A 15,244-nucleotide genomic window follows, 5' to 3' on the forward strand; every position below is an offset into this window, starting at 1 on the left:
CCTGGAAGTGTCCAAGGCCAGGCTGGAGCAACCTGGGATAATGGAAAGTGTTCCTGGGGCGTGGAAGGAGACTAGACGAGCTTCAAGGTCCCTTCCAAGCGACAGCATTCCATGAGTTGTGTGGATGTTTATTCCCACCGAGGTGTCTGGCAGCCTCCCACCTCCCCCGGCAGCCTGGCGAGCGCAGCCCCACCCTCGGGCTGCCGGGCTGGGAAGAGCCGGGAAAACCCCCACGTCTGGAAAACAGGGATAGACGGGAGCCGGGATCCCCATCCCCGCCTCGGGAAGAAAGGCTGAGGCAGAAGGTGCCACCCCCGGGAGAGACACGGGAGCCCTCCCGGAGGGAGAGTGGCAGGAGGTGCCACGGCCATTCCCAGCGGAAGCGGGGCAGGACCATTCCCAGCGGGAGCGGGGCAGGACCATTCCCAGCGGGAGCGGGGCAGGACCATTCCCAGCGGGAGCGGGGCAGGACCATTCCCAGCGGGAGCGGGGCAGGAGGTGCCGCGGCCATTCCCGGCTCCGCTGACACGACTCCCCCTCCGGGCCCTTGGCGATATCCCCGAATCCCTGGGTTATTTGTATTGTCTCATCCCCTGCGGCCCTGCCTGCTGTGTCAGCAGGATATTTATAGCCGTGCCCTGCTCCCGGGCGGGTGGATGGCAGGAGCATCCCTGCCCGGAGCCACTTCCTCTCTCCCGCTCCTCGGGAGCCCCGTGTTCCACACGGAAACACCTTCCAGGTGCCCCCAGCAGCTCTCTGGAGATGGGGACCCCCCCAGGGACACGGCCAAGGGGGTCTCTGTGCCCCGGGGGTGGCTCTTGGTGCTGTCCAGGCTCCTGGACATTTGCCTGGGATTTGCTGCTTCTGTTTTCCTCGGCGTTGGAAGCTGAGCTTAATTATGGATGTTTTTATGTTGGATGTGAGGACCCCTGCTCAGGGTGGGAGTTTTGGGGGGGGCACAGCAGCTCTGCCAGCCCCACACAGCTCCCTCTTTCCTTAGCACAGTGCTGGGTGCTGCTGGTGCTGGGTTATGGCTCTGCAGATCCCAGAGGAATAAACGGGATGTGATGGAGCTGATCCCACCCTCAGGGCGGGCAGGAGGGGTGGGTGCTGGTCCCCCAGGGAGCACCAGGGGTGTGGCTGCTCCCAGCCATCCTCTTCCTCAGCAGGACAGGTCCCTGGTGCTGCAGCTGGGAGGTGTTTTTCCTGCTCCTTGGGTTGTTCTTAAGGGTGGTTACAGGGAAAATAATCCACGGGGGGAATCCAGGGGAGAGCCTGGCGGGGCACAGAGGTGCTTCACCCAGGGGAAGAGCCCAAAGCATCAATCCCCATCCCTATCCTTATCCCCATCCCCATCCTCATCCCTATCCACATCCCCATCCCCATCCTTATCCCCATCCTCATCCCAATCCTCATCATCCCCATCCTCATCCCCATCTCCATCCCCATCCATTTCCCTCCCCATCCTCATCCCCGTTTTCACCCTTGGCCTGCAAACCCCATTTCCCTGTCCCTCCTCAGCTCCTCTGAGGACCATCCAGGGGGGATAAGAGGGCGCAAAGAACAAGGATAACACTCCAAACAATCCCAGCCCTCTCGGAGCAGCAGATCCTGCAGCTCAAAGCGGGTCTCCCTCGGGAATGACGCTTCAAGCACCATCAAAAATAAAACAAAGCCTGTCTCTTCCAGGAACCCCCTTCCCTCTGGTGAAGGAAAACATGTGCTTTTTTTATATATAAGCCAAAAATTAGCAAAATGCTGATAAGAGAAGTGGATCCCTTGCTCCTGGTGGCTCCCAGGATGGCATTTCCATCGGGGCCAGGCCCGAGCCCCCTCCCCAGCCCGTGGGGAGACGGGGGTGGGATTGATTAGAGCAGCCACAGCAGCTTAATTGAGCTTCCCAGAGCTGCTGCAGGCACAAATTGGATCCGAATCCAGGCCGTTCCCGGCTCCTCCTGCGCATACGGAATCTTCATTTAGGCAGCAGCTCCTGCCAATTAACTCAGAGCCCCTCATTAGTGCCCTGGCATTGATTGCCCTGCCAGGGCTCCCCCCTGGAGCTGCTGAAAGGAGCCTGGAAGTGGATTTGGATCCTTCAGTTCCAAGCCTGTGCCCAGGGGGGCTGGGCAGGGCCAGCAGGTCCCCTCTCCAACCTCGTGGAATCACAGAGTCCTTTAGGTTGGGAAAGGCCGAGTCCAGCCCTTCATCCCCTCTGTGCTTCAGCCTCTTCCCTTCCCCTCGGGTCCATCCAACCCTCCTGCCCACCCCAAACCCCGTTCCAACAGCTGGGAGCAGCTCTGCAGCAGCATCACATCCCTTCCCTGCGGCTCCATGACCTCGGTCCCAAACTCCCCTGGAATTCAGAGGAACTGGCATCCCTTGGATCACCCTGGGGGTGCCTGCACCCCTGGCACGGGCTGGCACCTCGCTGGAGGGTGGCCACAGAGGGTCCTTGGCTTTCCCACAGAGCGTGGCAGCACTGGGGACCAGAGTAGGGGGTGTCCCCAGTGCCCCCCAGCAAGGGCAGGGCCCCGTGGATGAGCTGGGGGGGAGGGATGAGCTGGAAACGTGGATCCAGTTGACTTGCTCTGGGTAATATCTCCTGATTATTTCCCTGCAGCTTGCTGAGGCTGCAGAGTAATCGAATTAGGCAAATATTATGGGGAGGAAAATGGGCAGATAAGTAGCTTAAAGTGATCGAAATGACCTGGAGGTGCCCATGCAAATGGTCTGGATAATATCCTGTAACAACCCTGCCCGGGCAGCTCCCAGCAGGCACAATTCCAGGAATGGGGTGTCTGACCAGGAATGAGCCTCTGCCCCCCAGTCCTGCTCCCTTGGGGGGGGCTCAGCTCTGCTCCCCCCCTCCTCCTCCCCAGCTCCCAGGCACGGGAAACCCAAACCCAGCTCTGGAGATGTCTTGGAATGCTGGGGGAGGGCGTCCCCCCCATCCATGGGTGCCGCTGTCTCCACGAAGCCTCTCCTGGGATGTTGAGGAGGGTCAGGCACCACATTCCCATCCCCAAACCAGGCTGATAAACCCCCGAGGCAGAGGGATGCAGGAGGGGTGGCTGTGGGATGGCACAGGCTGGGAGCTGAGACCCCCCTGGGCAGGAGGATCCAAAGCACGTCCCAGGATCAGGAAAAAAGCTGTTCAAACCCTCTCCCATCCCTTCCCACAGGTAGGGGAGCCGGGAGCACTGAAAGGAGGGGATAAAAATAAAAATAGTTCCTCTCCCGGCGTCAATCCCGGCTGTCCCCGGGGAGGTGGCACTGCCAGCGCTGGCTGGGGAGCAGATCAGGGCCCCCTGGGATGTGGGAGAGGCAGCCAGGCATGGAGGAGACTTTTCCCCCTCCTCCTTTGCTGGATGCAAACCGGGAGAAAACGGAGAGTGGAGCAAAAGCAGTCCTGGCTGGAGACGTGTGTGTGACAAAGTCTCCTGTCACCCGCCGGTGCCAGCCCTTGCCATGACCAATTAACCTGACAGCATCCCCTGCTCCAGGCCCTTTTTGTATCACTGGAGCATCCAGCTGGAGAGAGAGAGAGCCTGGCAGGTGTCCCAGGTGGGAGCCTGGAGCTCTGCCTGCATCCCGGGCTGGCAATTCCCACATCCCGCCGGAGCAAGGGCGGGATGCGAGACACCATCCCTCAAAAACCTGCTGATTTGGGGGGATCTCACATTCCCAGCCTGTGTCCCCTCGCTCTCCAGTTGCCAGGGAAGATCCTGGTCCCGGATCTGGGATCCCTGGCCTTTGCTCCAGGTTTCCCTGCGTGGCCACAGTGATGATAATTATCCAAAATCAGCTCCAGTGGAACAGGATCCCCCTTTGTGCCCCTGGATTTCTCTCCCATTGTGGGGGGGGGGAAACAAAACGAGCTGTAAACTGCAAAACCCACCCAAACCCGGGTGCTGTGATTAAAAACAAAAAATAAAAAAATAAAAGGCATAAATGATCCATAACCCGCCGTGCTCGGGGAAGCAGCTCCTGAAGGAGATTGGCTTTGACAGCCCAATAAACGTCGGCTCCTGACGGGCCCCGGCTCCCAGACGGATCCTCCCGCCCTTAATTGGAGACATGATGCTCCCATTACCCAGGGCAGAGGATCCCACCCCTCCGTCCCCGACCCCTCCACTGATAAAATTATCCTTTTTTTATGTCTCTAATTGATTGCAGCGTTGCTCTTCACCTCCCCCCCCCCCCCGGAGAATTCTCTCCTGCAGCCCGGCAGGGCTGGGGAGGAGCCCTGGAGGGGGGTGGAAGGGTCCCTGCTCAGCGTGGGGGGCACAGAGGGACCCCCAAGTCCTGTGACATCCTCCTGTGCCCCCGAGGAGGAGGGAGAGGAGGAGGCAGGGACTGCCAGGAGGGATGGGAAGAGAACTGGGAGGTGGGGAGAGGGAAGAGCATCGCAAAAATTAGCTGATAGCCATCTCCCTCCCTGATTTTAATTATCCTGTCGGATTTAGGAGGCAGATCGCAGGCCTGTGCTGTGACAAGCAGAGATTAGCTGAGCTGGGCTGAGCCGGGGACGAGGCTCCCACCTCCCTCTCTGCCCCACAGGTGCAGGAAAAAGAGGATTTTGCTCCTGAAATGCAGCAGGAAGAGGGGTCAGCACTGCCCTGAGCAGCACAAGGGGCACGGCAGGGCTGGGACACAGCGCTCAGGGCAGCTCCTCTTCTCCATCTCACTCCCTGCAAGGCAAAAGGAGCTGGATCAGCCACCCAGGAGCCCTGCCAGGGATTAGGATGGGGAAGTGGCTGCTCTTACTCCAGGCTGATGGTCCGTGTTTTGTCCCCACTCTCCGTTTTCCCACCCAGGAGCCAATCCCAGTCTCCCTGGCTGTTTTCTCTCCTCGCCAGGAATTGCTCCCCATAATTCACATTTAATGATGAGGCTGAGCGTTGGCAGCAGTGTCACACAGCAGTGTTTTAACGGTGACAGGAGGGAAGAAGGGGCACGGAGGGAAGCAGAGCAGGAATCCAAGGTGGCACAACCAGCGTGATCCCCACGGAGCACCCACAGGACCATCACATCCCTCACATCCCAGCTCCACATCCCTCCCCAGCGCTGCCAGGGCAGCGTTTTCAGGAGCCAGCCTGGAGCTTGCCAGCAAGGCAGGGCTCTCATCGTTAATGATTTATCCCTAATTAGGCTGTTCTGGCCACTGCAACCATCTTCTGGCATGCTCGGCACCGAGGTGTCTGGGAACAATCGGCGCTGGCAAGAATTCCCACCTATTGCTTGGGTAGCGTGGAAATAATTACATAGCAACTGGGGGAGCTCGGATTTCACGGAGCTCTTTTGTTCACCGGGCCGCCCGATCCCAAATGTTGCCGGTAACGGATACGGCAAACACGTGGATACACAAAGAGAGGGATTTTGGGAGCCGGGGGGGTTCAGCACCTCCTGAGGAGGAGTAACCAGCAACACACACACACCCCAGCACAGGGCCTGGGAGCTCCGGGGGGAAGGTTTGAACCCGAAATGTTTGGAAATCAGGGGGAAAAAAAGGCACAGGACACCTCATTTTAAACCCCTTCCCCTCCGGCTCCCCCTCGCTCCTGGCAGGAGAGGCGATTTGCAGCTGATGAGCCGCGGTTGTTTCATTTACTAATGACTCCTCTGATTAATTGCGGGGAGGTGACACCGGCTCTGCCGCTGATGAGCCCTTCGGGGACCGGGGTCACATTGCCAGCCCTGCTCCCGCCCCCCGCCCCCGATGGGTGTGGGGGGGTTCTGCGGCGGGATGGGATGGACTGGGAGCATCCCAGGCCAGAGCGCGGGATTCCACGGGTCCCTGTGCCGGCTTTGCATGGGAACATCCCAGTCCCCAGCACAGGATTCCAGAGGTCCCTGTGCCAGCTTTGCATGGGAACATCCCGGTGCTCAGCACAGGATTCCAGAGGTCCCTGCCCCAGCTTTTCATCGGGAACATCCCAGTCCCCAGCATGGGATTCCAGAGGTCCCTGTGCCAGCTTTGCATGGGAGCATCCTGGTGCCAGCACGAGGTGCACAGGTCCCCATTCCAGCTGGAGCATCCCAGGCCCCAGCACAGGATTCCAGAGGTCCCTGTCCCGGCTCTTCATCGGGAACATCCCAGTCCTTAACACGAGTCCTGAGGGTCTTTCCCCCCCTCCCACACTCGCCACACGCCCCTGGAAGATCCTTCTCCACCGGTGTAACCGGGAAGATTCTCCAGCAAAACCACCATGCTGGGAGGCTCCTTTCACCCCTCCAGAATTCCGGAGGGTCTTTCCCCCCCCTCCCACACCCGTGACACGCCCCTGGAAGCCGCTCCCGTGCCGGTACCACCAGCCAGGCTGCTCCAGCAGACGGGAACCCCCTGGCAGGGCACTGACGGCCTTCATCCCCCCCTCCCCGGCCCCTGCCGAGCCCCGGCGGGGCCGGGCGAGCCGAGCAGCCCCTGCGGGTGACAGGTTTTTATGCAAGATGAGTTATATAAGCCGAGCGGAGCCCGAGTCAGCCGTAATGAGCCGCCTGTGAAATCTTGCACCGATCTGTGTCAGCGCCCTAATCGCAGGCGACAGCCGGGCTCTGCGGCTGCTTGGAGATGATAATATTAATGTCAGGAAGCATCAAGCGCAGGATGCGCCTTTCAAAGGGGGGATTACGCTCCTCGCCGAAGAAAAGGAAACAGCCCTAATCTTGGCTGTCGCATCCCGGGGGCTGGGGCAGCGCCTGGGGGGGGACAGCACAGGGCGCAGTCAGGGTGACAACGCCGCTGTCCTGCTCCAAACCCCGTCCTTTGCTTGCCTCTCACCCCGTTCCCCTCATCCCGCATCTCTGCCCACCCTCTGCATCCCCGCCCCGGGGGAGCGAACTCGGGGCCGAGAAGCAAATCCAGGTGCGGCAGCGAGAGCTCCCTTTGTAATTCAAGCAGCTTTTCCCCGTCTCCGGGTGCTGCTGCTGCTGCTGCCGCCGATGCAGAATTTATTAGCATGCATTCCGCTCTCATCTGGGGTGCGGGGGAGAGGGAGCTGACAGGCGACACAAACAAGCAAACTCCGAAAGCCGAGGGATGCTGAGGATCCTGATGGATGGGAGGACCCGGGGACGGGCGGGGTGGAGACGGGCAGAGGCGCCGGTCCCGGCGTCGGGTGGGAAAAAGCCCTCAAGGATCCCGTTTTTCTTTGTTATTCACCAACTTCGCAGCTCACGAGGCTCGAAAAGGCCGGCGATGCCTTTTAGCCAGCGGAGCCTTCCTCCTGCCCTGGAGGGTGACTGTGAAAGGGTGGCCGTGGGCACCTGGAGCCCTTCACCCGAGTCTCTGCTGGAGAAACCTCAGCCCAGAGCTGCCTTTTATCCCAAATCCCAGCTCTGGAACACCGGCTGACCCCCCAGCTGGGGGGCACCGAGGAGGTGGGGAGGCACTAAAGGCCCGATGTGGAGGGTGAGGGCTGGTTTGGGGCTTTGCTGGGGCGTGGAAAGGTGGGTCGTGGTATTTTTTTCCCCTCTCTTTTCCAGAGGAAAGAGCTCAAAGCACAGCGCTCTGCAGGTGAAACGCTGTTTGCCACCTGCCCGGGGGAGCTTGTTCCAAGCCATCCCTCCCCTGCGGCTTCGTGCTTTTGATCTTTGCCCTGGAAATCCTGGTATTCCCAATCCTGGCATTCCCAATCCTGGCCTCTTGTGCAGAGAGCGGGAGCGGTGTGGGATTTCTGGGGCACGGGGGGGTAAATGTGGAGACTCGGCAGCGGAGCAGGGAAAAAAAATGAAGCAATAAGAGAGCAGATCCCCCCTGGGGGGAAATTAGGGATCAATAATCCAGGAGGAAGAGAGTGCAGCAACCCTGAACCCCCCTGGCGAGGAGAGGCCAGGGGAGCACTTAGCCCAGAGCAGCAGAGGCATAAAGTGCAGGCTCTGACACTAACGGGGCTTCGGGGATGCAAAAGGGATGATGGCTCCGATAATGGGCCGGAGGTTAAAGTGCACTTAGCGGGAAAATTGGCGATCAGGTCCTCGGGAATGGGTCTGGGAGGGGAAAGGGGGGTGGTGACCTTCAGGTGATGCCAAGGGTCTGCTCCCTGCGGAGCCTCGCGGGGAGGGGGCTCTGCTGGGACCTTCCCCCGGGCTCTCCCCATCCCCACGGAGCACCAGGGGCTCTGCCCAGGGGGTGCCCAAAGCCTCAGGCACGGCAGTGCCCAAGGTTGGACGGGGCTTGGAGCAACCTGGGCAGTGGGAGCTGTCCCTGCCAACCCTTCCAGCCCAAACCATTCCAGGATTCCACGGTTCTATTCCCCATTTTCCCTTAGGCCCCACGCACCGGGGGCTGCAACCAGGGCTGTGTTCAGGGCATGGGATGAAGATGATGAGAAAACAGATGATATATTGGCAGCAGGGCCCTGAGAGCGGGATAATTGGAAACAGAAGGGAGTCTGGGGTGTCCACGAGCACAGAATCATGGAAAAGTGGATCTGTGACTCACTGATTGACTTTTTAACTCAATTACTGGGGATGCTGATGCACAGACTCATCCCAACACCCCCAGCTCTCTCCCGAGCAGCTCCACTGCTGCTCAGCTGAGATAAATCCAGCCCTTCCCGGCCTGCCAGGCTCCTCCATCCCCCACGGAGCTGGGGCCTGGCTCGGGTGGGATCAGCATTCCGTGACCTGGTGGCTCTGCTCCCTTTCCCGGGCTTTGCTCGTCCCCACGGAGCACGAGGGGCTCTCAGAGCCTCGGTCACAGGATTCCACATCCGCCCCGGGTGGCACCTTCCCGGGCACAGCCGTGTGCCAGACGTGGGCAGGGGTTGGTGCTGAGCCCTGTGGGATGTGGAGGGGGAGTCAGAAAGGTCGGGAGATCCGGCTGAGCTCCATAAATCCCATAAATCCCGGGGAGAGGATGGCTCTGCTCCGGCTCCATTATCGCTTCCTCATGCATCAATACCCGGCACCGACGGGGCCATGAATCAACTCCCGGCTGGCTCAGCAGGAACGGGAGCTGCCACCCTGCCCTGCAGCCCCATGGATGAGCCTGCCCCGTGCCCTCCCTTCCCTGTGCCCCCCGGGGCTCGGGGGAATCTGGGATCTGTGGGGATTTCGGGGCCCCCCCACGCCGTGGACGTTCCGTGCAATGAGTTTCCCCCCAGTTCTGAGCAGGGCCTCGGGGTCCTGCGGCCCCCAGGCATCCCTGCTGCCTCCCGGGATCCCCCCTGGACGGCCTGGAGAGGTCTGGGGAGCAGGGAATGGGCTCTGCCACTTCCACCCCGTCCCGGCTGCTGCAGCTTCTGCTCGTTCTCTGCACCAGAGCCCTCCGAGGTTGTGCTCGGCTGCTTCTCCTCGTTATCACTCCCATGTATATTTTATGTGGCTGCAAACAGGCGGGTCGGAGCCGTTCCGTGCCGAGCTGGAGAGGTTTTCCCGGCCTGATTCCCGGGGGAAGGGCAGGAGGCAGCCGGGGCTGCCCCATCCTGGCAGAGCCTCCTCCCCCCGAGGCTCCACAGGGAGCAGACCCTTGGCATCCCCTCCACGGGCTCCATTCCCACCCTTTGCCTCCTCCCCAGCCCTCTCCTTCCTCCCGGTGCTTTATTCCTGTTCTCCTTCCTCCTGTGCTTTATTCCTGTTCTCCTTCCTCTCCATCCTCCTCACCGGGGAGGAAAAGCCGGGTCTCGGCATTCCAGGCTATGGGAGGAGCCTGGAAGTGCCTGGGGGGCTGATTTGGGAGGGTGTGAAGGGCACGGGGGAGGGAGGGAGGGTGGGGGAGCACCAGCCCCTCCCCACCCCTGCCCACCCCTGCCCTCCCAGAGCGCCACGGGGTTTAATTAAAACTAAAATTAAAATTAAAGCTAAAATGAAACTTAAACCCCTTCCTCCTGCCCTTCCCATCCTCAGGGATGCCCGGTGATGGCATCCCATCCTTCCCAGGGCTGGGCCATGGATTCCCTGGCTGGGCAGCTCCGTGCTGGTGCCAGCCCAGCCCCTCATTAAGCGCCTCGTCCCCGCTCGAGTAATTAATTCCTCCTATTTATAAACGAGCCTTCGCCCCTGCCCTTGACAGAGCCCCGGCTGCTGACACAGAGCAGCAGCTATTTTTACCCCTCTCCCCTGGAGATACTTTCGCTCCCAATTCCAGTTGTGGGATTTAAAGGAGCTCTGATGCTCCTGCCAACCCCCTTCTCGGGGTCCTGGGAGGGGGCTGAGCTCTGCCCGGGGGGCTCTGTGGGACTGAGAAGTCTCTGAGTGGGAGCTCCTTACCCATCTCCAGGCAGGAGCTGCTCCTTGCTGGGGGATGTGGGGTTGTTAATCCAGAGGGATCGTGCTGATCCAGCAGGATTTCTGGAGCCCCCCCTCAAGGACCTCAATCTGTTGATGGGGAACAGTGGGATGCCCATGGGAGCAGCTCCCCGAGGAGCAGGACCTTGCTGGAAGCTGAGGATGGACATACCCAAAGTGAAAACCCTCTTTGTGGAGATTCTGCGTCCAAATGAGTCCCTGTTGCTGTGGACACATCTTTTTTTCCCTGGATATCTGCTCCTGTCCATGCTCTCCACAGGGTCAGTGGAGTGGAGCAGCTCCTCCGTGCCAAGGCGACCCAGCTCCCACCTCCTGGCAAAAATAGACTCCATCCTTTGCTTTCACACCGGTTATTTTGGCTGTGACTGCCACGATTCCGAGAGGAAACTCTGCTGCTCCGAGCTCTGCCTTGGCACCTCCCAGCCTGATTTCCCAGGGCAGGTTAAGGAGGCAGAGCAGCTCTTCCTGGGCTCCAGAGGGCTCTGGGCACCCTCGAGCCAAGCTGGGAAATGCCTCTCTGTCCGTCTCCACGTGCAGGGATGGAAAGGAAAATGATTCATTTTTTTTATTTGAATGCAAAGCCACGGGGGGGGGGAAACCTCCTCGCAGGGGGTCTGAGAGGGGCAGGGAGAGCCACGGGACGACTTCACCTGTGTCTGGTGGGACAGCAGGTCCCTGGCTGGGATCCAAACCTTCCCTAATGCGCCTCTGTTGTATTTACATCCCCATAATCCATGTGATGGTGTGACATTCCCCATTCCTGGAGAGCTCACTGCCGGACCTGCCGCCCTCCGGAGCCGCCACATCCCCGCTCCCCGCGCAGGAGGACCCTGGAATGTCCTCACATGGAGTGCCCAGGGGTTGTATTTTTAATTACAAGCAATAATAGATGCTGTTTGTGACTCCTGCTGCCGGGTGACCCCATCCAGGCACGGAATTGCTCCCCCCCGCCCCCTCCATCCCAGCTCCGCTCCGGAGCCCGGCATGAATCATTCCCACGGCACTCGGAGCCATCTGGATGGGATCGGCCCTTCTGCCACGCCAGGGAGGATTGTTAACACAAAGCATATGCTTTGTTTGAAATTAATAATAATTTTAGGCTCTCGCCAGCTGCTGGTAATTGGCTCCCCTTTCGCGGAGATAACGGAGAGCAGCAGGGTGGAAATTCCGCCGCTTCCCGGCTCCTTCCCTGGTGAGATGAGTCCCCGGGAAGGGTGGCTGTTCCACAGGGATACACTGGGACACTGGCTGGGCTGGTGGCTTTTGGTAACCAGCTCCCTGTGCCGCAGGGATGGGCACACACAGGCACTGGGAATGCTCAGGGACGCCGGGATCCCCTCGGAGGGAGCAAATCCTTCCCGGGAACACACCTGGATGGGGAAGGGCAGGTTTTAGCAGCCTTCGAAATCCTGGAATGGTGTGGGTTGGGAGGGAATGTAAAGATCATCTCGTTCCACCCCCTGCCATGGGCAGGGACACCTCCCACTAGCCCAGGTTGCTCCGAGCTGGCCTTGGACACTTCCAGGGATCCAGGGGCAGCCACAGCTTCTCTGAAAATTCAATCCCAGCCCCTCACCACCCTCCCAGGGAAGAATTCCTTCCCAATATCCCATCTAACCCTCTGGCAGTGGGAAGCCATTCCCTGTGTCCTGCTCCTCCTGCCCAGCAAACTCCCAGTGCCCAGGGCTGTTCCTGCAGCACCCACAGAGGGCTGGGAAAACAGGATCACAGAATCCTGGGATGCTCTGGCTTGGAAGGGACCTTAAAGCCCATCTTGTGCCGTGGGCAGGGACACCTCCCACTCTCCCAGGTTCCTCCAACCTGGCCTTGGACAATTCCAGGGATGGGGCACCTTCCCTGGGAAGCTGTCCCGGTGTCCCCCCCAGTCCTGCAGGATTCCAGCAGCAGCAGATCAGCACCGAGGGAGTGCCTGCACATTCCCTTGCTGAGGCACAGCCTGGCCAGGTGGGTGGGGGGATATTTATACTTCCTGACAAAATCTGCCTGCGGAGGAGCCCGCCAAGCACCCACAGCATTATTTGGTTCCAGCGCCGCGGATCGAGGCGAAGGGAAGGCACCAAACATCCCCTGCGGCCCAGACCAGGGGGAGCTGAGGGCTTTTAAAAATCCCTGGATTCGGGAGAGGCTTTGGAACACCACCTGCCCCGGGATGGCTCCGCAGGGGAGGGGCAGGAAGGGCCAGGCAGGCTCTGGAATTAGGGATCTGGCTGCATGTCCCCCTTTGTCTTAGGGGTCCAGGTGATCCCTTTAATGGCATTCCTGGGTTGGGAGTGTGGGATGGACTGTCCAAAGAGCTTCAGGCAGCGCTGCTCTAATAGTTTGTTGGTGTTTCAGCCTTCATCAAATATCCCAGGCTGGAAAATCCTGTGCAGGGATTTGGGGGCTCCTGGCAGGGGGTGGGAACCCTCCCCCTGCTCCCAGTGACCCCCAGCCCAGCAGAGCCCACTGGCAGAGATCCAGGGAGGAATGTGGGTCTTGCAACCAGATCCCACAAGAACAGCAATTCCCTGGGCCAGAACCAGCTGGAAATTACCTTCCCAGGAGGCAACCACCTTCCCACACCCTGGGCACGAGCCCTCCTTGTCTCCTCCAGGCCTGAGCAGCAAACTGGTTCTGCCTGGAGCACCAGCCTCTCCCACCTCATGGGATCTCATCCCACATCCCCGTGGAAGATCCCAGCTGTGCCCCCCTGCATCCCTCCATCCCACAGGAGGACACTTCCCAACCCTTCCCCCCAGCCCTGCATCCCTGGGGGGGATTTGGGGGGATTGCCATGCGCTGTCCCCCCTTGGAGCAGCAACCAAGGGGGGGTTTATTCCCCCTAGAAGCCATAACTGTGAAAATTTCCATACATTTATGTGGATGGAAAGGGGGAAGAGCACGAGTGACTCTGTTCCAGGCTGGAATCAGCCCGGGAATGTGCTCCCAGCACCAGGAGATGCTCCGGGCTGGCCGAGGTCCCCGGGATCAATGCCAGTGGCTCGGAGGGGACCCGACACATCAGCCCAGAGCAGAGCCCTGGGCAGCAGAGCCCTGGGCAGCAGAGCCCTGGGCAGCAGAGCCCTGCCCTGGGCAGCAGAGGCCACGGGATCGATGGGGAGTGAAGGAAATACGGCTGTGGACACGCAGCTTTTACAGCTTCCTTCCCAACACAGCCAGGCTTTATGGACTCCTGGGAATTGCCAATTCATTCCGCTGCAGCCCAGGGCCCAGCTCCTTTAGAGAGTCCACAAACTGGGAAAACGGGGGCTGTTTTCCAACCTGTTTTCCCCCACGGAGCGGAATGACCCAATTCCCAGTGATAACCAGCCTGGAGTGCCTCAAGCCACCAAAAGGGAAAGGGAAAGCAGGTGGGAGGGAGGCAGGAGTTGGCTGTCCCTCCACTTTGCCACCTCCTCGCTCCTCACCCCGCACCTCACCATCACCTTCATCTATCCCCCCCCCTGCCCCGAGAAGCCTTTCCAGGAGCTCCAGAGCTCCACAAACGAGACAGGAGGAGAGAATCCAGACCTTCCCAATTAAGGCAATTTTTCTGAATGAAGGGCCCTGCCCCTCCCCTCTCCGGGAGCGTGATTGACATAAATCCCGGGGCTGATTAGGGGCTTGTCATTTAGCACCTCTAATTCCTGCCCCCTAATGGCATTAGGGGCTCCTCGGCAGGGCTCTAATGCGGTTTCCAGCTCTCCCTGGCGCCTGGGATGGGCGCGGGGCGGGGGCGCTGCGGAGCGAGCGCATCCCTAATCCAAGGAGACAGTAATGGGAAAACGAGCTGCCTTGACAAGGTGTGCGGAGCCGGCAGGAAAGACGCGCCCGGGAGCGGCATCTCTGGGCCACGGGCAGCACCCCCGTCCTGGGCGTTCAGCTCTTTAATCCCCCGTCCTGGCTGTTCAGTCCCTTAATTCCCAGTCCTCTCCATCCCGGATGTGGCTGCCCCCCTCTTTTGGTGCCCTCCAAGCCTTGCCAGCCCAGCTTTTCCTTGGGATCCTCCCCGATTTTTCCACAGGGGTGCACCAGTTCTTTTCCCCCCCATCCTTATTTCCCCACCACGGACAAGCCCCACATCCCTGTTTCCATGCCCTGCCCTTCCAAGCTTTGCCAGCCCGGCCTTCCCTTGGGATCCTCCCTGTTTTCTCCACGGGGCTGCATCCCCAGTCTGTGCCAATCCTTAATTCCCCATCCCCTCCATCCCAGAGGTGCCCACACCCCTCTTTCCTCCAATCCCTGCCAGCCCAGCCTTCCCTTGGGATGTTGCTCCATGCCCTTTTCCATGCTGGGACGCAGCTCTGCCTCCCCCCTGCTCCTGGAGGGATGCTGGGGGGGGCTCAGGAGCATTTGTGCCCCTCCAGGCTCCAAACAAATCCCTGTTTGGATGATCCCTGCTCCTGGATGATTTATAATCAACATAATCCAATAGCCATAATAACTCCCAAATCAGATTAAACCTCTCTGTTTGTCTGGGGGCTTTGTGCTCCACTCTTTTCCCTCCCTCTGTGCCATTGATTTTTTCCCAGCCCAGCCCCTGGCTGAGCCCCTCCAAGGGCTTTTCCGGCTTTGCATCCTCCTTACCTGGATTTAACATTCCAGGACAGGTTCCCTTTTCCACCCTAAACCCCACCCACGTGGATGGGGCAGGCAGGGGATGCTGTTCCAGCACCAAAACTCCCACTGCGCTTCACCCAGTCCAGGCTGCTGCCTCCAAAATTTGATCAGTGCCATTCCCAGCCATCCCTCGCTATCCTGCCTGCCCACCACAAATCCCATTAGGCCTGTAGGATTTGGAACTGAAGTCTGGGAGGTTTTTCCATTCCTTTATGGTGCCATTCCCAGCGATCCCTCATTATCCTGGCTGCCTGCTTCCAGTAGGATTCGGAAGTGAAGTCCAGGAGCTGTTTCCATGTTTTTGCTTGATGAAGAGGAACAGAGGTGGAGGCAGGAGCAGGGATGCAGCGGGAAGCCGGGCTGGAGGAGGTGA

This window comes from Pipra filicauda, unplaced genomic scaffold (genome assembly GCF_003945595.2).
Source record: "Pipra filicauda isolate LSUMZ 115617 unplaced genomic scaffold, ASM394559v2 scaffold629_size504944_pilon, whole genome shotgun sequence".
Taxonomy (NCBI): Eukaryota; Metazoa; Chordata; class Aves; order Passeriformes; family Pipridae; genus Pipra; species Pipra filicauda.